This window comes from Apium graveolens, chromosome 2 (assembly GCF_009905375.1).
Source record: "Apium graveolens cultivar Ventura chromosome 2, ASM990537v1, whole genome shotgun sequence".
NCBI lineage: Eukaryota > Viridiplantae > Streptophyta > Magnoliopsida > Apiales > Apiaceae > Apium > Apium graveolens.
Window position 1 is genome coordinate 94,237,649 of NC_133648.1, and position 26,430 is coordinate 94,264,078.

Consider the following 26,430-nt stretch of genomic DNA (forward strand, 5'->3'; position numbering starts at 1 on the left):
ATGTCAAGTACTAAAGGCTGGCCACCTTCTGTACTAACTATGCAATAGAACAAGTGTTCATGATCATAGTGATCTCTCCACAAATTCCTTTACTTCTATATGATTGATCAAATTTTGGAAAATAGAAACAGCTGAAAAAGGAGTAGTAAAGTTATGGTGGTATTCGGAATGGAAACACATTCGTGATACTAAGGTGGATGTGGTTATTAAAAGGTTATAGAATGCTAACGAGCAAAAGTATAACCAGTATAATATTAGGAACGGAAGGTAGTAGCGATTACGAACTGGAAAAGAATGGGTATGGGGAAGCAAAAGCTCTAATGCTAGAAGCTATGATGAGAGTCTGTACAATAGACTTGAAATAATTGGGAATAATCACTTAACACAGATTGAGTTTTCTTACGACAATAGATCATATGTCATTATCGAGTTGTCGCCTTATGAGATCCTTGAGGGAAGACAATGTCGATCTCCCTTATGTTAGGATGAAGTTGTAGAGCGCAAGATGCTCGGACCCGCAGTAGTCCAAAGGACCAAAGATATAATAGATCTAATCAGAGGACGGCTGGTAGTAGCCCAAGATGGACATAAGAAGTATGTTGATTTGACACGAAAGGACAAAGAATAGGAAGTAGGGGACCTAGTGTTTTTAAAGGTATCCCCTTGGAAATCCTTGGAAAGGATTGATGAGGTTCGGAAAGAAAGGAAAGCTAAGTCCATAATTTGTCGGACCCTTGGATATACTAAAACATACTGGGAAGTTAGCATACGAGCTAGCCCTACCCCCGAACCTGTAGCAAGTTCATAACGTGTTCAACGTATCAATGTTAAGGAAGTGTAATTCGGATGTCGGATAAATAGGGGCATATGAGCGCATAGACATGCAACCCGACGTAACCTATATGGAGCAACCAGGAAGGGTTATAGAGTGAAAAGGAACAAGTGCTTAGGAGAAGGGTTATCAAACTATTCAGAGTTTGATGGAAGAACCACAATGTGGGAAAATTTACTCGAGAGTTAGAAAGTGCAATGTTAAGAGAGTATCCCTATTCATTTTCTATCTGATTCCGGGACGGAATCCTTTTAAGGAGGGGAGACTGTAATAACCCCAAATTTTGGAATTTTTGAAACCCTTATGAATAGTGATTTTGCTGAATAAGAAAACTTTTCATGCCACACTATGTAGGGGTTCTTCTATTATTATTCTGAGATCTTATTAGTACTTTATATGGGATATAAGTGTATGTAAAGATCGTCAAAATCCAAATTAGAACACTTTGATTTTTCCCGAAAATCCACCAGATACAGAAAGAAGTGAGTATAAGGTAACAGGATAAATAGAATTTGAATTCAAGGATTTTAAGAGGGGATCATAAAAAGGAATATAATGTTTTGAGAAAGGTTAAGGAAACCTAAGTAATAAGATCCCGGGTATGATCCCTCAAACGATAAACGAAAACGAAAGTTAAGCGAACCGTATAACAGATCAGCGGTCATTAGCCAAATAATTAAAAGCTAATCAAAGAGATTAGTGGGGATGATGTCATCAAACCAATGAGAAGAGGACAAAGGAGGGAGGGTGACATCATATGGTGACATAAGCATGAGCAAGCAAGTGTGTTGTTGGATGATTGTGAGTCACACAATATTTACCATGGTAACAACCTAATTAACAAGCAAAACAAACACAAAAATCAAAAGCAACCAAAATAAAAACATTTTCTTCTTCCCCCACTCTTTGCTCTCGGCTTTTCCATGAAAAGCAAAGGAGAAAATTTCAAAAATCAAGCTACACACCTTCATAATTCAAGAGGCTTGTTTCTTTAGCTTCCATAATTCATAACTAAGATGAGCCATAAGTTTAAGCTCAAGATTCCATCTTTAACATGGCTAATCAATTCATCAAAGTTCTTGGTGAATAGTGTTTTCAAGAAACTAACTTTGTGTTTTCTTATGTTTTCTTCAAGATCCAAGCTTAGTAAAGATAGTTAGTGGTTATTTAAGTCTTCCTAAGTGATTCTCCACTCTCCAAGGAAGGTATAACCCCTCCAAACCCTAACTTTACTTTGAGTGTTAGGTTTGGTTTTGTTTGTTATAGTTCATGAGAGCATGATTCTTGTATGTTTAGAGTTTGGATGGAATTATAATGATTTTGGGTTATAAATCTTGGTTGTTGGTTGATGAACCTTAAGTATAATTAGTAGCTCTTGTTTGAGATTGAATAAGTTGGAAAAATCATGAGGTTATGGACTGAGTTAGTAAGGTTTGGATGAAGTTTGGTGGTATTGGTGGTTATGGGTTGATTTGTGGTTGATTGTGGTTGATTGGAGTAGTTTAAAATTTGGTAATCGCGTAAACATAGCCGTCGTAATGTCCGATTTACTTTAAGACTGTTTTATTCTTAACAATCAGGACCTGTGAACTCACTATTAGGTTTTGACCATTGCCATGATTAGATAGTTCATGTTACGAGCTTCGTTTTGATATGTGGTTCGTTTGAATCCGATGTACGGTTTAGGAGAAACGATCGTTTTAAGTAATGGCGTTTCGTGACCGAACCATTACCCCTCGCCTTACTTTGAAACCTTGTTTAAGGACTTTAAATGAATAATTGGGGTATGAAACAATTATTTTAAGTGTATTAGGCAGTTGGTAAGGTACTCGTGAAAGAATCGCTTTAAAATTCTTAATGGTTAATTTATTAAAAATGGTGGAGCCGAGGGTACTCGAGCGACGTAAGTGAATCGTTAAGCGCAAAAGCAAGCGTTAGAGTCTAATTGGTTAAAGTCTAGATTCTTAAGCGACTTTGGTTTAATTCCAACTTATATGTTGTTTATAGGTTATCAGACTCGTCCCAAGCCATTTATAACCCCCAGTCGCTCAGGCAAGTTTTCTACCCGTTATACTGTTGTTGTGATGTATACATATGTATATGCATTATCTTGTGATAGATGCATGGTGGTTAATTAGCAAATCTTGCGATATATTGGAGCATGTGATATGGTATATATGCATGTCTGTTTTGGAATCTTGATATATATTGTTGATTCAATTGCTTATAAGTTGCATAAAACCTATGCTAGAGATAAGCAGTAGTTGCGTATACCCTTAGTATAGGGGACCCAAAGGTGAACATTTTTCTAAACCGAGAGTCGATGTTCCCGAGTATAATATATATATATATATATTGATATAGTTTTCAAAACTATTAATCGAATAAGGTTTATTCGATAACTTTATTTTATTTAATGAATATTATTTTGAATATTCATTTGAGAACTTATGACTCCGCTTAATTATTAAATAATATTCTTTATTTTATTAAAGAATAATGTTTCGATAATCAAACTTATTTTCGATTATTCAAATAAAGATCGTACTTTCGTATAAGTATATCTTTGGTTATTTATTATTCATTTCAAGTATAAGTTTTAAAACTTTTACTTCAGTTATTTTTATAAGGATTATCCTTATGGGAATATTATTTAAATAATAATATTCAGATATTTTCTAATATATCGGGACTGATTTATTTTATTATATCAGCTTTACTCCAAACATTCTTAAAAATGTTTTCGAGTCTTCAAAATGATTTTAAAAGTTAGAGCGGATCCCAAAACTCGTTTTCAGATTTAAGGTCTTCCTTTCGAAGGAGACTTGAATATTCGCTCAAAAATCTTGGGGATCCGGCTCTGTGGTGTATTTTATATTCACAACGAGGTTGTTGTTTTGAGAAAACAATTTGATTACTTGCCCAACGTTCGAGAAGTAAGTCCATCTAATTGAGTCGGCATAAACGACAGACCGGGGTACGGTCTATGAAGGTGTAAGAGGCTGGGTGACAGTCCATCCACGCCTGAGTGGCCGGGTAACGGTCTAGTGCGAGGTCCTAATGCGGCCAGGGTGATGATCGGCGAGGAATTCATCCATCTACAGTAGAAAAGGTTACTTATTGGTATCTTTGCCTGATCAGCAAGATATCGGGTTTATGCCAAAATTCTTTCTTTCCAAATTCATTGGATATTACAACTCTGTTCATACTTTACATGACAGAGGTTTTCAGGAAATGTATGAGAGATATATATGGATATATATATCGGGACTTAATGAAGTATCTCGTAACTTCATTTCTTTTGAATGATATTTCAAAGATTGAATCTATTCAAGTCTTATCTTGTAGTCTCATCATTGTGATGAACTTTTGAAACTGATTATAACTTGAACGGTGGTAGTTCAAGTAGTATTTGGGAAAGATATAAGTATATTGGGGTATCTTGTAACTTCCTCTTTTTAACTTATATCTGGTTATTGATTATCTTATGCATGGCAAAGATTTTCAGAAAAACGTTGAGACAAAGTTAGATATATGAGATCACCTTGCAACGATATTTTTATACAATTATAAACTGGAACTCTGTGTATATTATACAGGTCAGAGAATTTCAAAGATTATGAAAAGTATATATGTATATATACTGAATATTTTGCGACTTGGTCGCATAAGAGATCAAACTTGGTTCATTTCTTTTGACCAAGACTTTCACGAGTACTATGAGAATGCTCATATATTGTTAATTATTCTACATATTATTTTGGTGGGCTTGTTGCTCACCCTTGCTTTCTTCTTTCATCACACAACAACAGATAAAAAAGATGAACATGACCAAGCTCCCAATTCGCGAGCGGATAGGAAATGTTCCGCAGTTTCTTATAGGCGTTGATGTCGCTGTAACTGAGGTAGGAACTACCAATAGGCTAGGCTTTCAACTTTTGATGTACCAGACTTATGTATCTTTATCAAATTGTAATAATGGCAAAGAAATGTAAATCTATTCGGAAACCCTTTTAAGGTGTAATGGCATATAATTTTGGAATAAAATGACTCGTGTTATTTTTGGATATTCATCTCTGAGACTATAACTTGTGGTGTGTGTGTTTATTGTGGGGTCACAGTACAGAGTAGTTGATTGTTTATTAAGATTGGGTGTTATTAAGGGAAATGGAACTCGTGACAACCCGGATCCCCGACCTCGGATTTGGGGGTGTTATAAAATCGGTCTATATCAAAAAGGGAAAATGCACAACAATCAATGAATATTATTCTTTCTGAAATAACTCATTCTAGTTATGCTCATTCTGTTAACAAGAAGAAAGTACCCAACACTACTTGGGTTGCTAAACACACTTAATCCTCATTATGTGCAGGGCAAAGAGAAGAAACTCATACGGATCATAGACGGTGGATGCTCAAGACATATGACAGGTGATATGGCCCTCCTATCACAGTTTGAGGAGAAGGCTGGTCCATTAGTGCCTTTTGGAGACAACAACAAAGGTTTTACAATGGGATATGGAAAATTGATTTCTGGAAATGTTGTCATTTAAGATGTAACACTAGTAGCTGGTCTTGAAGTGAATCTCCTTAGTGTTAGTCAATTTGCAGTCAAAGGATTCAAGGTCTCTTTTGACAAAGGAGAATGCATTTTTATCAGCAAAAAGACTGGTAAAGTTGCTCTGAAAGGAGAAAGGAAAGGAAGATCATTTGTTGCACACTTGGACTCGGCAAATGAGGATGGAATCTGTTGCTTCTACACCAAGGCATCTGTAGAGCAAAGCAAGCTATTGCATAAGAAGCTATCTCACTTGAATTTCAAGGAAATCAATACTTTAGTCAAAAAGGATTTAGTGAGAGACATGCATAATCTGGAGTTTGCTCAAGATGAAGTCTGTGATGTTTGTCAAAAAGGAAAAATGAAAAGATCAAGTCACAAGAGTAAAACTGTGACTTTTATAAGTGCACATTTGCAACTTATTCACATGGACTTATTTGGACCAGTTAACGTCCTGTCAATTTCAAGAAAGAAATATACACTTATGATGGTGGATGACTACTCAAGATACATATGGGTAGAATTTATGCACTCCAAAGATGAGACTCCAGACATCATAATTGAGCACATCAAGAAGATTGAGAAGCAGGATGAAGATCAAAATTGTGTGAAAAGATTGAGGAGTGATAATGGAACATAATTCAGAAATACAACCTTAACTGAATTCTGCAAAGACAAGGGCATTGTTCAAGAATTCTCAGCTGCTATAACACTTCAGCAAAATGGGGTAGTTGAGAAAAAGAATAGAACACTAGTAGAGGCTGCTAGAACAATGCTGCAAGATGCAAAGTTGCCAACAAGTTTTTGGTAGGAAGATGTGAACACTGCATGCTACACTCAAAAATAGATTCTTGGCAAGTCACCCTACTCAATCTTTTCTAAAAGGAAGGCTACTTTGAAGCATCTCCATGTGTTTGGAAACAAGTGCTATGTTTTAAGTACAACTCTGAATATATGGGAAAATTTGACTCTAAAGTTTTTGAAGCAATTTTTCAGGGATATTCATTGGAGAGAACTGCATACAAAGTCTATGTGATTGAACAGAAGAGGCTTATGGAAAGCATAGATGTTACTTTTGATGATGACAAATGTCCAGGCTTGGAATGCCTTAGTGAAAATGAAGCTGAAGCCCTAAATTTTGAAAATGTCAACATTGATAGTGATTCTGATGATGAAGCTGAAGTCAACACAAACCAAAAAATTGATGAATAGTCTACTGATCCGTGAATCATGAAAATGGAAGCTCATCTTAAACACCTGAATTTGATAGCACAAACTCAGGGGGAGGTAGAGAAGAAAGTTCTGCAAGTCATTCAAATGGTGAAGGACATGAAGAACGTGCAAGTCAACAAACTCATACCAGAAAGTAGGATATAAGTCAAACTAGAGATGCAATTATTGGTGATCATACTGCTGGAGTGAGGACTAGAAGTGCTATTGCTTATGAATGCCTTCATGCATGCTTTCTCTCACAAGTGGAGCCTAAGAAAACTAAAGAAACTCTAATGGACCCTAATTGGATATCTGCTATGCAAGAGGAGCTCAATCATTCTAAAAGAAATAAAGTTTGGGAGTTAGTTCCTGCACCAAAGAATAGAAGTGTAATTGGAACAAAGTGGGTGTTCGAGAACAAGATGGATGAAAATGGTATTGTTACTAGAAACAAAGCAAGGTTGGTTGAAAAAGGCTACTCATAGGAGGAAGGAATTGACTATGATGAAACTTTTGCTCCAGTTGCAAGACTTGAAGTAATAAGTATTTTTCTTGCATTTGCTGCACATTCAAATTTTAAAGTGTATCAAATGGATGTTAAGAGTGCATTCCTAAATGGTGAGTTGGAAGAAGAAGTATATGTGCAACGACCACCTGGCTTTAAAGATCCTGAATTTCCAAATTTTGTATACAAGCTACTCAAGGCTCTATATGGACTAAAGCGGGCACCTATAGCATGGTATGATACCCTCTCAGGATTTATGCTTACACATAGATTCACTAGAGGTATAATAGACAAGACCTTCTTCTACAAGTTACATGGTGGTGATATGATCTTAGTACAGATTTATGTGGATGATATCATTTTTGGTTCTACAAATGAAAAGCTTTGTCAAAGATTTTCCAAGCTTATGCAGAGTGAATATGAAATGAGTATGATGGGGGAATTAAGTTACTCTCTTGGACTTCAAGTCAGTCTAAGAAGTGATGGAATCTTCATCAGCCAAACTAAGTATGTCAAGGATTTGTTGAAAAAGTTTAGCATGATTGATTGTTCACATGCATCTACACCAATGTCTACAACTATTAAGTTGGATGAAGATAAGAAAGAGAAGAATGTAATCATCTCTGGTTATAGAGGCATGATTGGATCTTTGTTATACTTAACTACAAGTAGACCAGACATCATGTTTGTAACATGTCTGTGTGCAAGATTTCAAGCCAATCCAAAGGAATCACATTTGATGGTTGTGAAGACAATTTTCAGATACTTGAAGGGGACTCCAAACTTGGGATTATGGTATCCTAAGAGAACTAGTTTTATAGCTGTTGGATACATATATGCAGATTTTTCTGGATGCATGGTTGACAAAAAGAGCACTAGTGGAAGCTGTCAGTTTCTTGGACAAAGACTTGTATCCTGGTATAGCAAAAAAAAAAATCTGTGTCAACTTCCACAACTAAGGCTGAATACATAGTTGTTGAAAGTTGTTGTGCTCAAGTGCTTTGGATTAGAAATCAGCTAATGGATTATGGCCTAGTGTTACACAAAATCCCTATTATATGTGAAAATACTAGTTCTATATCTATTGTGGCTAATCTAGTTAAACATTCTAGAACAAAGCACATTGATGTAAAGTACTATTTTATTAGAGAGCATGTTGCAAATGGTACAATTGAGCTCATTTTTGTTCCAACAGCAAAACAGTTAGCTGACATTTTTACTAAACCTTTGGATGAAGCAACTTTCACCAGGCTTGTTGGTGAAATTGGAATGTTAAATTCTTCATCCTAAAGGCAAGAACTTAGCTAATATTTTACAGCAGATCAATTTATAGTTAATCAAAAAAAATTTGATTTAATTGGAAATTATCTGGAATATGAATTATAAATATTTCAGATTTCTCTACATATTTATTTTTCATTTTATTTTCATTTAGCTTGGAATTTTTCAAATTCTAAGAAAACTGTCTATATGTTGTTTTGCATTTTCAATATGTAAAAATTAACACAGGACATAATCAAAGTGATCAAAAGTATAGAAAACTGAGTTCTCGATAAGCCTAATTGACTTATCGACAAGTCATTTTAAGACTTCTCGAGTGAGTTCTCGATAAGTCAATTTTCTGACTTCTCGAGGAACTTCTCAATAAGATTCATTATGACTTATCGATAAGTCATTGTAGAGTTCTCTATAAGTGGTAACTTACAGACTTCTCTAAAATTACAATTTTAGATTTATAAATAACTCAGAACTGAGATAATTTAATCTAATAAATTATTTTAGTAAAATACTTTTGACAAAATCATTCTGATTTTATTTTAATTTATTTAAATAAAAATTGGAAACAATTCAGTCAATTTTGGACAAACTGGGTATTTATTTGACATCTCGATAAGACTTTTTCTAGTTCTCGAAAAGACTCAGAAATATTACCTATCGATATGTATTTATTTTCTCTATACGACTTCTCGATAAGAAAATTCCAAACATTTATTTTTAGTTCTTAATAAGTCATTTACCTTTTACTATAAATACCCAGACATCTCGACATACACATCCTTACGCCTTCAAGAACTCAAAGTGACCTAATTTTCAAATCCAAACCGATTTCTCTCTCGTTTCAAGCTCTTTCTCTCTCATTTTTCTTACCCATTCTTTTTTACTCAACAAAAATGGCACTTAATAATGTTAGAGCTGATATCCCCAAGAATGGAACTAACTGCCTTACTTTTACTGATGCTAATCAGGCCCCTGATTCCTTCAAGGGGTTTGTCAAGTTTTTGTCTGAATCGTATCTTGCAGGTGCTTTAACTGCTAACCCAATCATGTACTTAGATGTCCTGCATGACATCTGGACAACATCCGTAGTAAGGACAGTTATGCATGACAACTCTGTATCTATGGTGGTGACTTGCTCAATTGGAGACCAACAAATTGAGTTTAATGAGTTAGATGTGAATGCAACTTTGGGTCTTCCGACTGAAAATATGGTGGAGGTGACAACACAGGATGAGCTAGCTGAGTTCATGGACTTCATTAACTATGGTGGAAGAATCAACCTAGCAAGTCTGAACAGAACAAACCTGAGGAAAGAATGGTCCTTCTTATTTAATTCTATGGTTAGGGCCTTCACCTGCAGAAAGACAGGATATGACAACATATCAAGTGTGTTGCAGAAGTTGGTTTTCTCCATAGCCCACAACAGACACTTGAATGTTGGTCTATTGGTCCTGGAAGAACTTGCCACCAGGCTCACAATGCCCCTAGCTGCAAGAGGTAAGGAAATTTTCTTTCCTAGATTTATTATGTCTACTTTAAATCATAAAGTATCAGACATAAATTTGCTTAATGATATAGACAACACAAAAATAGGCAATTATAAGCAAGTGTCCAAAATTATGTTTGGCTCACTTACTACAAAGAACAAGGTAACTGTAAGTCTAAAAATCACTCCATTCATGATGGAGAGGTTTAAGACTTACCCTCACCCCATGCCTGACATGAGGTCCAATGTTGAATTTAGTACAACTATGGCTCCTGTCTCTATGGAAGTACAAACATAGGACACCGAACAGGTGCCTTCCCAAACTGAGACCATTCCTTTTGTACATTGGAAGCTAGGAAGCCAACCACTTCATCCTCTCAAAAGGGTGAAGTGAGTAAAAAGAAGATAAAGCAGGCAAACCTGACATTCATAAATGAGAGTGGTGAGGAACAACCAGAAACAGAGTCACCCTTGCTCAAAAAGAAACCAAAGAAGGCTAAAAACTTAGAGTTGACCACTCAAGCCACTTCTGCATTCTCCTAAAATGATTTACTTGTAAAACAGGGACATGAACAGATTCTAGGGACGTCCTCTCAACAGGGTGTCTCTATTGAAAAGAGCACTCTTCCTACTGTATCCTGTAATGAGTCTGCACAAGCATATGAAGAAATTCAAGTGTTTGGAAGGAGAAATAAGGATGGTACACATAAAGAGAACACATCTTTTGAAGCTCCCTCACTTACTCGGAAGGAGCTGCCAACACTCACTATGATCAACAAATTCTTATCTCTAAAATTTCTTCTTCCTACACAACACTTGAATCTAATTCTCAAGTGCAATCCCACTCAAGTAACTTGGTTCAAGAAACCTTTCTCACCACCTAGACACCTAATTTAGGGTAGAACTTGATGACACCATCACAAATATGGGGATTCATCAGTTTACACTGAAGACCTCATGGTGGTTACTAATGCACCTTCATGTGCAAATCAGTCTTCCCAGGCTGTTAGGTTTGAGGGTAGTATTCCTGAGGGGGAGCTATCTAAATCCTCTCTAATTCCATTGGAGGTTCCTATTACAGGAGCAACTCCCCTCACAACCCTAGCTGAAATTGCACTATATTACATATTGAATTCTCAATGCTCAGAAGAAGCTCAGGATCTGGCTATTCGGGTGTCATCAGTATCTGATGTATCATCGAGATTTGATACATCATCAGCATTTAGATATCATCAGTATTTGAAGCCAGTCTTCTTAAAGGATTTGTTCTGTTCCTTGTAATGTGGAACATATATCTTTTACGTCTGAGTTATATGACTTTATCTATTAAGTTAAAGATACGTAACAGTTTTAGTTAGCTTTTGATAATACATATCTTAGATTGATTTATTGTAGATGTGTAGTATATAAACACATTTTAGGTCATCACTTAGTGTATCGATCTCGAGTATCATTCGACCTAGCAGCTCTCAAGAACATCAGTATTTCTTGAGAGGATTTTGTAACAGTTTTTATCAGAAATATAAAAAGTTGTTATATTTTATTACTTATTTGAAACATTCATACAATTATATCCAGCCCCCTTAAATAATTGTATCTTCACTGGGCAACAATTGGTATCAGAGCTCACTGATAAACTTACAATCAAAAACGAACTAAACATGTCTCTGAACAAGTATGAAAGCATTAAAATTCCCATTCTGAAAAAGAATGAATATCCTACATGGAAGGTAAAGATGCTCATGAACCCGGAAGCTACAGATCCAGATTATCTCGATGTAATCAATGATGGACCCTTCATTCCAACAAAACCAGTGCTTGCAACTCCTACTGTTGCTGAACATTATCAGTTGAAGGAGAAGACTGAGTGGACACCAGAAGAGAAAGTAGATGTTCTGAAAGATGCAAAGGTAAGAAACATTTTGCATAATAGTCTTGATTCCGTGATGTCAAATAGGGTAATATCCTACAAGACTGCCAAAGAGATCTGGGATGTTCTTGAAACTCAATGTCAAGGAACCATGGCCATCAAGAAGAACAGAAGGGATGTTCTGATTCAAAAATATGAACACTTTGAGGCCAAACCTTATGAAAGTCTCACTAACATCTATGATAGAAATTTGACCCTGCTCAATAATCTGTTTTTGGTGGGAAAGGTGTATGATCGAGAGGATTCAAACACCAAGTTTTTGAGAGCTTTGAGTGAAGAATGGGAGACTCAAACTTCAATCACATGACATCATTATGATCTGGAAGTAATTACTCTGGATGAAGTCTATGGCATACTGAGAACTCATGATTTGGAGGTTCAACAAAGGATGGAGAGGAAAAGCAACAAAGGGAAATCTGTTGCTTTGAAAGTAAATGATAAAGCTTCAAAAGAAAAGTTTGTTGGAGCTGTAAGAAAGAAGAACAAATTGCCAGAATCAGATACTGATGATTCATCATAAAATCCTGATAATGATACTGATTCTGAAAATGATGAGAACATGACAGATTTTGATGTCATGCAAATGGCCGCATTGCTGGTTAAGGGTTTCAGGAGAATGCACTTCAGGAAGTCTAAGAATAACGGAAGCTTCAGGAAGAAGTTCACTGGAGGTGAAAGGAAGTCAACTAGGAGAAAAGATGGAAAGGACTCTAAAGCTGGGAAGGTAGACATGACAAAGATCAAGTGTTACAACTGTGACGAACCTGGTCACTTTGCCTCAGAGTGCAAGAAAACAAAGCACGATAAAGGAAAGAACAAAACCCTGATCACTTCAAGCAAGAATTGGATGGACTCTTCAGATTCTGAAAATGATGACACATGCTATGCACTGATGGCTGTCTTTGATGATCCTGCTTCCTCTGAGTCCAAGGTACAAACTCCTTTTTTCTCTTTTGATACTAAGAATATATCCGAGTTAAAATCTATTCTTAAAACTTTGCATGGTAATTTTAAGAATAAGACTCTAGAAAATGATAGACTTATAACTGAAATTGAGATCTTAAAATCTAGGAATGAACAGTTAGAGTCTTACTTAATAAATCAAATAGATTTAAAGAAAGAATGTGAGAGAGCTAAACATACAGTAAAGATTTGTGAGGCTGGATACAGTATGTTAGAAAAAGATCTAGAAAATGAGAGAAAAACCTTAAAGCCAGGACTGATTCAGGCAAAAAGGTTCATGAGATAATCTCAAATAAAAACTGGAAAGAATGCATAGGGTATGAAGATGGAGTTAAGGATATTGACATTGAAAATAAAATTACCCTTAAAACTCTTGTTAAGTTTATCTCTTTAGAAGCTGATGAACCCAAATCCACTTTTGAAAAAGGTTCAACATCAGTATCAAAAGAAAATATGGTAAGTATAAATCTCAAAGAAAGGAAAGCAAGGAAACCATTAAGTCTGTTAAGAAAGAAAAGAACATAGGTCTTTTTTTAACAAGACAATTAAAAAAGAAAATATCTGAGGTTACTGACAAGCCTCAAATAAAAAGTCCTAAAAGAAACAGAAATGGTAAGCAAGGTATTTCTAAGGATTCAAATTACAAGGTTGTTCCCAATGCTCCTAGAAAAACTTGTTTTAACTGTGGAAATACTAATCATCTTGCTATTAATAGGAGGAATAAGAATATGAAAACTGCTATTCATGAGTCTGATGTTAGGGGTAGATCAGTATTTTATAAACCATAAAAACCTTGTTTTCATTGTGGTAGTAGCTGGCATTCGATTTATACTTGTAGTTCTTATCACAAGTTGTATCACAATTATTATGAACCTTTGCCTAAGTTTAGTAAAGTTGCTTGTGTGCTTAATTCTATTGGTTATACTAAATCTGCTTCTGACAAGACAAATCCTGATAAAGGAAAAACTGTCAAAAGTACTCCTGACACACAAAGGCTTAAGTTGTCCAAAAAGAGGGCCCAACAAGTTGGGGTCCTTAAAAATCCTTCTAATTAATTATTCTTCTGATTGCAGGGTAACAAGAAAAATACACTTGTCTTGGATAGTGAATGTTCAGGACACATGACTGGAAATAAATCCCTGCTGTCAGAATTTGAAAAGAATGCTGGCCCAGATGTCTCTTATGGAGATGGAAATGTAGGACATACTCTGGGATATGGCAACTTGATAATTGGAAAGGTAACAATAGAGAATGTAGCTCTGGTGGATGGACTGAAGCATAATCTTTTGAGGATCGGTCAAATCACTGACAGAGGTTATCATGTTGTATTCTATGACTCACACTGTGAAGTTGTTCATAACAAGTCAAAGAAAATTGTCTTGATAGGATACAGACATGGTAACATTTATGAAGCATGGCTACATGAAAGTATTAAAAATGAAGCTACTTGCCTTATATCTAAGGCATCAGTCGATGAGAGATGGAACTGGCATAAGAAACTCTCACATCTTAACTTCAATTCAATCAATGAACTTGCCAAGAAGGAGCTTGTAAGAGGATTGCCAAACATGTTATACTCATCTGATGGTCTTTGTGATGCTTGCCAAAAGTCCAAACAAAGAAGAGTATCTTTCAAAAGCAAAACTGAATTATCCATTTTTGAGCCATATCACATGCTACATCTGGACCTCTTTGGACTTGTGAATATAATGTCCATCAACAAGAAAAGGTACACACTTGTAATTATTGATGATTTCACTAGATATACATGGGTTTATTTTCTACACAGGAAGGATGAAACTCCAGAAATTCTTTTGGACCACATAAGGCAAATTGAAAATGGATTTACTCATAAAGTTAAAATCTTGAGAAGTGATAATGGCACTGAATTCAAGAACTCAAAGATGGAGGAATTCTGCAAGTACAAAGGCATCGAACAACAATTCTCAGCTCCTGGTACACCTCAGCAAAATGTAGTAGTCTCCAGAAATATATCTTTTGATGATAAGAAGATTCATGGTTTTGAAAAAGACACTCATGAAAGCTTAATCTTTGCAAATGAAAATGCATTGTTGGAATCTGGATCAAACTCTAATGAACTGTCAAATCCTGATGATCCAAATCCTGACACTCCTTCAGATTCTGAAGATAATCACTGTACTAATGAACCTGCACATGTTGAAAGGGAGCAACAACAAGGGTCAACTGATGGTACTAACACTGAAGAATCATCTCAAGAATCTTCTCAATCTAATCTCTCAGAATCTAATGCTGATTCAAGATCGGATGAACATGAGTCAAGTCCCAATATTTCATCAGGAGATAACACAACAGATTCAGGGGGAGCCTCAAATGCATTTGATGAGGCATACAATTCAGGGGGAGCATCCAGCTCCAGAAGGACATTTCCCAGTGCCAGAAAATGGACTAAAGATCATACACCTAATCTAATCATTGGAAATCCTGATGATGGTGTAAAGACAAGAAGTGCAACTCAGAATGAATGTTTATACCATAATCTACTTTCAAAAGAAGAACCAAAGAAAGTAGAAGATGCACTTTAGGATGCAGATTGGGTCATGGCTATGCAAGAAGAATTGAATGAGTTTGAAAGAAATGAAGTATGGAAGCTGGTGCCTAGACCTAAGAACAGGTCAATTGTAGGCACAAAGTGGGTCTTTAGAAATAAGACTGATTCTGATGGAACGATCATCAGAAACAAGGCAAGATTGGTGGCTAAAGGATATTCCCAACATGAAGGTATTGACTATGATGAGACATTTGCTCCTGTTGCTAGGCTGGAAGCAATCAGAATCTTCTTGGCATATGCTGCTCACAAGAAGTTCAAGGTCTTCCAGATGGATATCAAGAGTGCATTTCTCAATGGAGAACTTGAAGAGGAAGTCTATATTGAACAACCACCAGGATTTGTGGATCCTAAACATCCGGACTATGTTTACAGACTTGATAAAGCACTCTATGGACTGAAGCAAGCACCTAGAGCATGGTATGAAACCATTGCTCAGTTTCTACTTGAAAGTGGATTCAAAAGAGGTACAATAGATAAAACCTTATTTTATCAGAATAAAGATAAAGATTTGCTTTTAGTTCAAATTTATGTGGATGATATCATTTTTGAATCAACTAATCAAACACTGTGTGATAAGTTTTCAAAGTTGATGCAATCAAGATATCAAATGAGTATGATGGGAGAGATGAGCTACTTCCTAGGCTTGTAGATTAAACAGACTGATAATGATATCTATATTAATCAGTCCAAGTACATGAGAAATCTACTGAAGAGGTTTAATATGCAAGAAAGTGCAACTACAAGTACTCCTATGGCAACTGCTACAAAACTTGATCCCAATGAAGGTACAACAGTTGATTTCATAACTTACAGAGGTATGATTGGTTATTTGTTATACCTAATTGCTAGTAGGCCAGACATTATGTTTGCCACTTTTTGTGTACAAAATTTGAGGCAAATCCAAGGGAGCCACATCTAATTGCAGTAAAGAGAATTTTCAGATACCTCAAGGGTACTGTTTCACTTGGACTTTGGTATGCAAGGGAAGCTGATTATGCATTATGTGGTTATTCAGATGCTGAGTTGGATGCAAAATAGACTAGGAAGAGTACATCAGGAAGCTGTCAGTTTTTAGGAGGCAGATTAGTCTCATGATTCAGCAGGAAGCAGAAATCCATTTCCACTTCAACTGTTGAGGCTGAATATATTGCAGCTGGGAGTCGCTGTTCTCAGTTGTTATGGATGAAAAATCAGCTCATGGACTATGGATTACCATTTTCAAAAAAACCTATTTATTGTGCTAATCAAAGTTCTATTGCTATGACAGGAAATCCGGTGCAACACTCTCTTACAAAGCACATCAGTATCAGATATCACTTCATAAGAGAGCATGTCATGGAAGGAACCATAGAGCTTCATTTTGTTCCTACTGATCAGCAGCTGGCTGATATCTTCACAAAGCCATTACCTGAAGCAACATTTACAAAGCTTATGAATGAACTTGGTATGGTTAATTGGGACAAGTAAATTTATTTCAATTTATATTTGATCAAGTCCTGATGTATACTGATCAAATCCTGATATGTCCTAAATGCTGTATTTTTCAATATTAAGCCATTAATATTTGATGTATTTCATTTTTATATGCATGATAAATTAAGTGAATTTATTTGCTAAATGTGCATGTATGGATAAATATATCATTGTCATCATTACACATCGGTCTTGGGAGACGCGCCTTCAAAAGACATCTTTTGGTTAATTCATTAAGTTAACTCTTCACTTAATAATTGGTCAATCTTTTAGTCTCTTAATATTGCTTCCCTATCTCTCTCGGTTATTTAAATGACCTCTCATCCTTAAGTCATTTTACCTCTTCTCATACTCAAACACATATCTTCACTTTTGCTTCTCACACATAATGGCGAATTCAAGTTGGTTTTACTGCTACAGCACAAATAGTGTGACAATTTTTTGAAATGGAATCAAACTCAATATCCCATCAACAACATTCCACACGACATCTGGATTCAACTTCCAGACGTCGTCAAAAATGATCTTAAATTTTTCCAAAGAGAATTTCATCTCTACAATCTTAAACAGCAGGAGAAATTATTCGTCTTGTTGTTCTCTTTGTTGAAAGTAGGAAGAAGCATTAAACATCCTTCATCAGTTTCTCTTCACCATCAGCTTTGTCAGGCTTCTTAGACCAAGGCTGTTGATGTTCACCATCCTAGACTAGGACTATCTTGTAATCTTTTGCATGTAATCTACAAATTTCATGAAATGTACTCTTCAGAAATATTAATGAAATTTCTTTTGATTGCAAGTTTAGTCTATGCTTATCTCGTATTATATGCATGTGAATATTCTTATTGAAGCCTGTTAATCTTTACATCATCTATTTAAATTATATATCTTGATGTTTGTTTTGATTAAAATTGTGGTTTGCTAATAATTTGTGTTACTTTGATAATCAACTGTTGAACTCGAATCGATATATCCTAAGATTATCAAATCCTGACAGAAGAAAGGTTTCAAATACCGACGACAGGTCAGCATGTTCTAATTCAGATTAATAGTGTTAATTAATCTCTGAGTAAGTTTTATTGCTACAATTAAGTGTCTCACTTAATTAATGATTAATGGTGGATTATCTAATAAACAAATTTCTACAGTTGTGTCTTGACATATCTGTATGTATTTTTTCTTTACTTCCGTAACTTACTCCACCGTCGAATTCTGTTACTCAGTAACTGTTCCCTGTTCGAAGTCAAATTCATTAAGTTACCATCTTCATACGAGTGTGTTATACCTATTTCTGAATAGTGAAGCTATAAAACCAGAAGAAATTCAGTGACACAATTCATCATACACATAGTTTCACTGTACACATCTCACGTTTACTCTCTCTCACAAGCTATTTACATCATGACAACGTCTGAAGTTTCACCACTCTTCAGCCAAACCACAATCATTCATGGAAATACATTTGGCACTAACAATTACTTAGCTCTGCTTACACATCAGCAGCTACCATCATCTTGTCATTATATTCAGGATTTTCTACTTCAATGTCCAATTGGGTATGCGCTTACGAATCATGTTAAGGTGTCATACAGGGCTGTCATGCAGGTCTGGAATACAGCTGCGGTAAATTTAACAAATACTGGCTTTTTCTTTGAAAATAAGGGCCAAAGATATGAAGTTGATGCTGATATTCTGCTTCAAGCCTTGAGATTGCCTGCTCTTGATGGTGCTCTGACACTCATACCACTGAGCATCTGTTTGATATGCTAAGGACTTTAGGCTATCAAGGAGAAATCACAACCATTGGAAAACTGGCCAGGATTAAACTGAAAAGAGAGTGGAAATTTTTCTTTGACTGCATCAGTAGGTGTTTCTTGAATAAGACAACAAACTTTGATGCCTTTCCATCCACTTCTCTGAGAATTGGGTACTCTCTTCTTTACTCTGGTAATTTTGATTATGGTAATACTATATTACAGTTCATAATTGCTACAAGAGCAGATGATTCAGGAGTAATAGGGTATACTAGATTTTTACAACTGATTTTCAATTTTCTATGCCCTAATGCTATTTTTGATGATGATGATTAATTACTCCCTGTTTTTCAAATTTCTGAAAAAGCAATCATTGATCACATTAAAAGGGATGAAAAGAATAAATTTTCAGGACCACCCTTTCTTCCTAGAGAGGTCAGGAAATTTCTGTTAAGAAATAGACCTACTCGTATACAAGTGCCTGCAAATCCTGATGCTGGTACCTCTGTCACAATTCCTGATGCTAAGAATCAAGAAACCACCCATCTTGTTTCTAACCCAAGCATTTCTTCTTCCAAATAGCAAACACACCGAGCCTCTAATTTAACCTCCTCTGCTTTCTCTCAAAAGACATCAGTTGTAACAAAGAAAAGGTTGTTTAATAAATTGGTCACATCTGGACAGAAAGCTAAATAAGCCTCACTGAGTGAGAGTGAGAAGAAAGAAGACTGCTTTCCAATCAGGAAAAGAAGACTGATCATATAAAATGATTCTGACTCATATGATTAGATGCCAATAGGGTCCTTATCAAAAATCAAGAAGTCCATTGATCAACATCCTGATGACTTGATTAACACTACTGGATCCAAGGAGCCAACTACTGATGCTAGTGCTCTTCTTGACAAGCTTCCAGTAAATGAAGCAACTGCTGAACACAAGAAAACTTTAAAGAGCCAGTTGAAAAGAAAAAGTGAAGAAGTAGTTGGATATATCAGAAAGAAGAAGAAGACTCAGCCTCTTGCCAAGGATGTCACTACACAAGAACCTAAGTCTCAAAGGGATTTAGCAACTGCAACACATCCAGTCACACAAGAACCATCTTCTCAAAGGGAAGATGCAGATAATGAGGCTGCACAGATTATTGTTAATATTGCTCAGAGTGATCTTCTTGCTAACTATGTTCAACTACTACAGGAAAAGCAAACTCATCAGGAGATACTGTCAAAGGTGGATGCAATCATAAACGATCCTATTTTTGAGCACATAAGAACCTTCCCCAAGGATTGCTGAAGAAGCTCACATGTCTCAGACTCCACAAGAACCATCAGTTCAAAGTACTGATGTTGGTCTTTCACCTTCTCCTGACAGATCAAATCCTGATGTTACAACAGCTCCTACTGAGAATTATCCTTCAACTGCACTAGCTACAATGGATGATCCCTTACTGATTGTTAGTTTACAAAACATCCTGATGTGTTGTTTGTTCCTCCACTTTCATCACTTCCAGTTGAGGACTCACCTTCAGGTATTGCTAACTTCTCATATATTCTCATATTTGTATGATTATAAATAGTCTCTTCTTTGAGGTTACCTCTATTTATATGACAAGCATATAACTCTTCTCAGCCATCTCTTATTTCTTTGCTAAATGTGTGATTGAGCCTTTCTGTGAGATTGTGTGAAAATATCAGATTAAAAAAAATTGAGTGGCAGTCTCCTGTACTAGCAAAAGGAGAGGTAGCTTTGAGACAAGAATCTTATAAGTTTTTCTTTACTTATAAAGTTTCTTCTGTGAGAATAATATTACTCTTAAAAGTAATACATTGTGTAAGAAATGATGAGATCACTTGAAAAGAACAGAGAGATTTAGGTGTTCCCATGTTTCTGTTTCAGGATCTCATCAGCCACAGGCATCTCTGGCAAAGAATCTGGATAAAGGCAAGGCAATTCTGCCTGATTTTCCAAATTCTTCTGATGGGCTATCTGATTCAGATAATGATAGTGATGAGGATGATTCTGACACAGCTCAGCTTAAGTCTGCAATTGATGCATCTAAGAAGTCCAATGTTGGTTCTTCTTCGCACTTCAATGAAAATCTCTCTTATTAAAATCCTGATGCTGAGTATTTTAGACAGACAGAATGGGATGCAAATTCTTATATCTCATCTGTTATTGGCCTGCAACATATTCATCGTGCCTATGATGATATTCAAACTCCTGATCTAAAGTTGCATCTTAAGGCCTCCACTATTTCTGTTAAAGGGATTCACTCTGATCTCGATGAAATGAAGAAGTCTCATGCTGGTGTCAAGGAGAAAATTGATGGATTTTTGCTTCAAACACCTACTTCAACTGAATTCAAAAGTGTGAAAAATACTATCATAGATGTTGTTAAATCTCAACATAGCATGGCTTCTAGCATTTCCTCCTTAGAAGAAAAGATCTCTTATGTAGGTGGCAACTGGATGCTCTGTTTTCTCTTCTTTCAAATACTGATGCCAAAAAGGGGGAGAAGATAGTTGCTACAAAATGTACACCAAATTCTATTCAGACAAAGGATAAAGATATTGATGGTGATGGTGATAAAAATGATAATAATCCAGTTACAGATGTTCAAATTGCTTCTATTGCTCAACAACCTCTATATTATAAGAATAATGATCCTTCAGGATAAATGAAGTCTACTGGTGCTTATAAAGCCAAGCACAAGATTACTGCTGGTGCTTCCGAGGATGAGGATATTACAATCCCTAATTTAGCAGACGCTAAAGGGTTGTTCTTTCCTTATAGGCATAAGGAAACAGGTGAAGATATTGTCTTGTATTACAAAGACAAGAAGTTTGAGCAAAAGAATGCTAAGAGTGCTCTTGGGTATATAACTGAAGAATTTCCTTATCTAACACATGAAGAAGCAGTTATGCAACAAAAGGAGTTAATGGCTCAAATTGAAGCTGAAGCTAACACTTCTAAAGGAAGAGGAAAAAGAGGTGGGAGATCTATAAGAGCTAGAGGAAGAGGAAGAGGAGAAATAAATTCTAAATCAAGTCAAGTGACTGCATTTAACTCTACTTTTCTGAATTTTCTATCCAGAGAAGGGTATGTTCCTGTACAAGGACATGAAGGACATGAAAAAGATGAAGAAGTTCAGAAGCCAGAAGAGTTGATTATACCAAGGAAGAAAAGATCAACCACTGACATTGATCAAGCTGATATAATAAATTAGAATGTAACTCCTGATGCAGACACAAATCCTGAGGTAAAAGCAGATCCTGATGCTATGAACCTGATAACTGATTTTGACTCTGATGAAAAGGTGATCGAAGCATTAAATGATTCAGCCCTTACTCCAGTAGTCACTCCTCATACTTCAGAGGTTGATGAAAAAGAAAAAGGTTGATAGGAGGAAAGCTGATCAAACATGCAAAGAATATATACAGAGAGTTTTAAAATCAAAGAGAGAGCTATGGCATAAAACAAAAGGGAATATTAGTGATCTGTCTACAAGTTATGCTCTTTTTAGCAAGAAGGATAGAAGATGGAAAGATATTCATACATTCGATTATCCTAAAGGGTTCAAGCATGTTGAATTTGTGCCTGCTGGGTTAAGAGATTCTATTTCAAAACAAGAAGATCTTGATAAGTCCATCAAGAAACTTTCTTGGGTGGAATACAATGAGAAACTGAAACTTATCAAATCTCGAACCAGAGGAGGCATTGGTCATTCTAATATGGAGATTTTAAGACCTGGTCTGGTGGATACAAATACTCTGACAGAGAATCTTGCTGAAAGAATTTCTCCTTCAAAACTTGAGAAAGTTAAACCTGGAAGATTGTCCATAGAAAGATAAATGATAATGATGTCAGAGAAGAGATTTTGTACTTTTTCAGGGATGGTAAAGTAAAGAGCTTTACATTGCAGTAACTCTTAATGAAGACTGTGACAGAATTGAAATACATTCACTATCTTCTTAGAGTTGAGAACAGTGTCACCAGAAACTGGTCTTCTATGATACTTGAAGTCATCAGAAGAAGAGTTATGACAAAAGATGATAAATACAATTGTGATTATGTTCCTGAGTATAGAACTTATACTGGTCAAGAAATGAAGATGAAAAAGGGAGCTGCAGTGCTACAAGTTTTTCTCAACAGTCCTCAGTTATCTTTCAGTCCTGATCATGAAGATGTCGGTTTGAGCTTCATGTTGATTAATGACCTTGAGATAAGCAAAAGCTCAATTTCTAAGTTGAGATCAGCCATCTATCAGCTTGGAGAAGACACTGAAGAAAATAGAGAGTTGAAGAAAACGCTTGTTAAAGTCCTACGAGACAAGGAGGAAGAAAGATTGAAAAACTTTCTGGAAATAACAGTGAGTTATCTGAAGATACTGAACTAAGCTTTACTCCTTGTATATTTTGTAGATTGGTTTTGGCATCATTGAGAATGGAATTTGTGCTTTATTACATTAATCATAAATTGGGGGAGATTTTTACATATTGAATTCTCAATGATCAGAAGAAGCTCAAGATCTGGCTGTTCGGGTGTCATCAGTACCTGATGTATCGTCAGGATTTGATACATCATCAGCATTTGGATGTCATCAGTATTTGAAGCCAGTCTGCTTAAAGGATTTGTTCTGTTCCTTGTAATGTGGAGCAGATATCTTTTACGTCTGAGTTATAGGACTTTATCTATTAAGTTAAAGATATGTATCAGTTTCAGTTAGCTTTTGGTAATACGTATCTTAGATTGATTTGTTGTAGCTGTGTAGTATATAAACACAGTTTAGGTCATCACTTAGTGTATCGATCTCGAGTATCATTCGACCTAGCAACTCTCAAGAACATCACTATTTCTTGAGAGGATTTTGTAACAGTTTTTATTAGAAATATAAAAAGGTGTTATATTTTATTACTTGTTCGAAACATTTATACAATTGTATCCAACCCCCCTTATAACGACTCGTGTATTTTTCTTTTTATTTCAATATTTAATAGTGTAATTAAGATTTGAATAATTAAATACAGGTGCATTGATACCTGGCAGTAGTTGTTGATTGCTACTTAATTATTTGTGATATGCTAATATGAGAATTGGATTATGTGTTTTATTTGAGAGTTATACGATTTTATTTCGCTTGTAAAAGTGATTTTATTACAGTTTTAATTCTATAAATATTTGGATTGTCTTTAAAATTAGTTTTATAATTTTATAATTTTAATAATTATTTTTAGGACTTTATAAAAGTGAAAAATCAATATTTTATTAATTATTTATTTTTAAATGATTTTCTGAGTGTGTTTGGTTGTAAAATCCATATTTAATTATGGAAATTTTCAAAAATTATGAAACTCATATTTTACGAAGTTTATAATATTTTGAGAATTTTAAAATTATTTTGGAAATTTTTGGGATTAGTTTCACCCGCGCGTCGTTTCGTTATTTGTTAAAAAGCGGGTACAAAGTGCACCTAAAAAAATTGTTTTAAAAATTTCAAAATTTATGTTTTGGTAAACTTCGGGATATTTGTGACATTTTGATATTATTTTCGAAATTTTCTGAAATCATCTTTCGTACACCTTAGTCCGTTTATTTCAGATTTCGGGGTTAATATTTTGTTTCCAGTATTAAAGGATACGTGTCAACTTCTTATAAATAGAAATTAACACGTATCCTTGTTATTTGCTACGTGGCTGCCTGTTAGATATATTTGATAATGTCATGGCTAATATGTTTTATGTTTAGATTTCAGATCTTATTTGAACAGAACAAATCAGTACTTAACTGATCAGTACTTATACTGGACGTCAGAACTTAAGGGATATCAGTACTTATGTCATCAGGAGATAGATATTAGAACTTAAGTGCTGAAGGACGATCAGATAAGGACAGTAGCTGATTGAAGTTAAGAAGATCAAGATAAACATAAGAAGAGATATGCATGAAGAAGGAATTCCGTGAAGAATGGAATACTTGGAATAGAAGATATCTGATTGATATATATTAGGAAGCAGAATTATATTCCATATCAATTAGTGATTATCTTGTAACTGTGTAGTATATAAACACAGACATAGGGTTTACACTATAAGTGTTATCATTATCGAGAATATTATTTACTGTAACCCTAGCAGCTCTCGTGATATTTTGTTCATCACTGAGAGATAACAGTTCCAGATTGTAACAGAGTTTATTGTTTCAATAAAGTTTGTTTTCTGTTACATAAGTTCTTGAAGTTTGATTTGATTGTAATAAACACTGTATTCACCCCCTCTATAGTGAAAGTGTGACCTAACAAATTACTAAGTCACAAATTAGAATAATGCTACTCATCTGTTAAGTTCTGATACTAGTAAAACTGCTGAATGTACTAAGTGCTGATAGACCTCTCTTATTAAAAAAAAAAAAAAAATCAGGTACTCCTTTGAGATCTAGAGTAAAAATGTGAAAGGGACGACCCAAGTGCATTGCTGGTATTAAGCAAATATGCATTAGAAAAGCAAAATATTTTCTTGGTGACTTTTCACACTCTATGATTACTGGAGAAATACTCTGATAAAAGCATAAATTCTGATAAGCAGTCGTGACTCACTTACACTGAGAAGCCACTGTAAAAGAGAATTTTAAAGATGCATAAAATTAGCACAAAAACAGTTGAGGTGGACTCATGCATGAACTCATTTATCAGTAGGTTTCAGGATAATGACAGCTCTTTAGCAAAATTTTAATTATGACTTATTTCTAAGATGTACTGAAGTAGATCATACTTTACTCTTTGTCTGTTATTTCGCTTAATGCACACACTAATCACTCCATCTGAATGATGAAAATTTCTGTGGTGGTCTATGTTATTTTAGATAAACAGTCATTGTGTCATTTTTGCACAAATTCTGAGGACAAGTTCTAGTTACACGTTCTGATGATTAAGTTCTGACGTTCATAACTAAGAACTTGTATGAGTATTTACTAAGATGAGCATTCCTTTTTCGAGTTAAGAAATTATGTTCTTCCAGACCATGATTCCTCTTTCCAATGACTGTTATTCTTTTTCAAAGTCTAGGGAGACGAGGTAGAATTAATTCTACCTGTCAGCATTAAATATCTTTGCGTCTCTTGGCATTCTCTTGCCTATATACACAGCCACTTCACATTAATCTTCTCATCACACTTGTATCACAAATTCAGTCTTGTTTTTCATTTACTATCACAAATGGCTGAATTTGGCTGGTTCTACAATTCTTGTGATGAGACTGTGCATGTCTTTTTGAATGGAATTCCAACTCCCTACCCTATCACCAACATCCCTTACAATCTCTGGATTCAATTTCCAGAGGTTATCAAACGTGATCTGGTGGCTGTTCGAAGAGACCTTCACCTTCGTCGTATCCGTCAGCAAGAGCGAATCATACGACTCGCCATCTTGTTTGTCGAAGATAGGAAGAGGAAGATGACTTAATCTCGTCTTCTTCCTGTTCTTCTTCATCCTCAGCTTTGTCAGGCTTCTTAGCTAGGACTAAAGTTGTTGACGTTAGGATTAGAAGCTTAGGGAAAATCTTGTATTGATGTAATTTCTATTTCATATATGTATTGACTTGATATATTAATGAAAACTGTTTTTACTTCAAGATTTTGTCTCTGAGTTATTTTATCTTGTGTTGTTAAATCCTGCTTGATATTCTGATGACCATTTCAATTTTGTCTTTATTTAAGTTCTGATTCTTTGTCAGCACTTATTCATCGAAATTATCTCGGTCATTTTTAACATGATTCATTTTTAGAATATTAATGTTGCAGTGAAAAATAATTCAATCAGTGTTAACGGTTTAAATTTTGAATTAAAACTGTGTCACTTGAT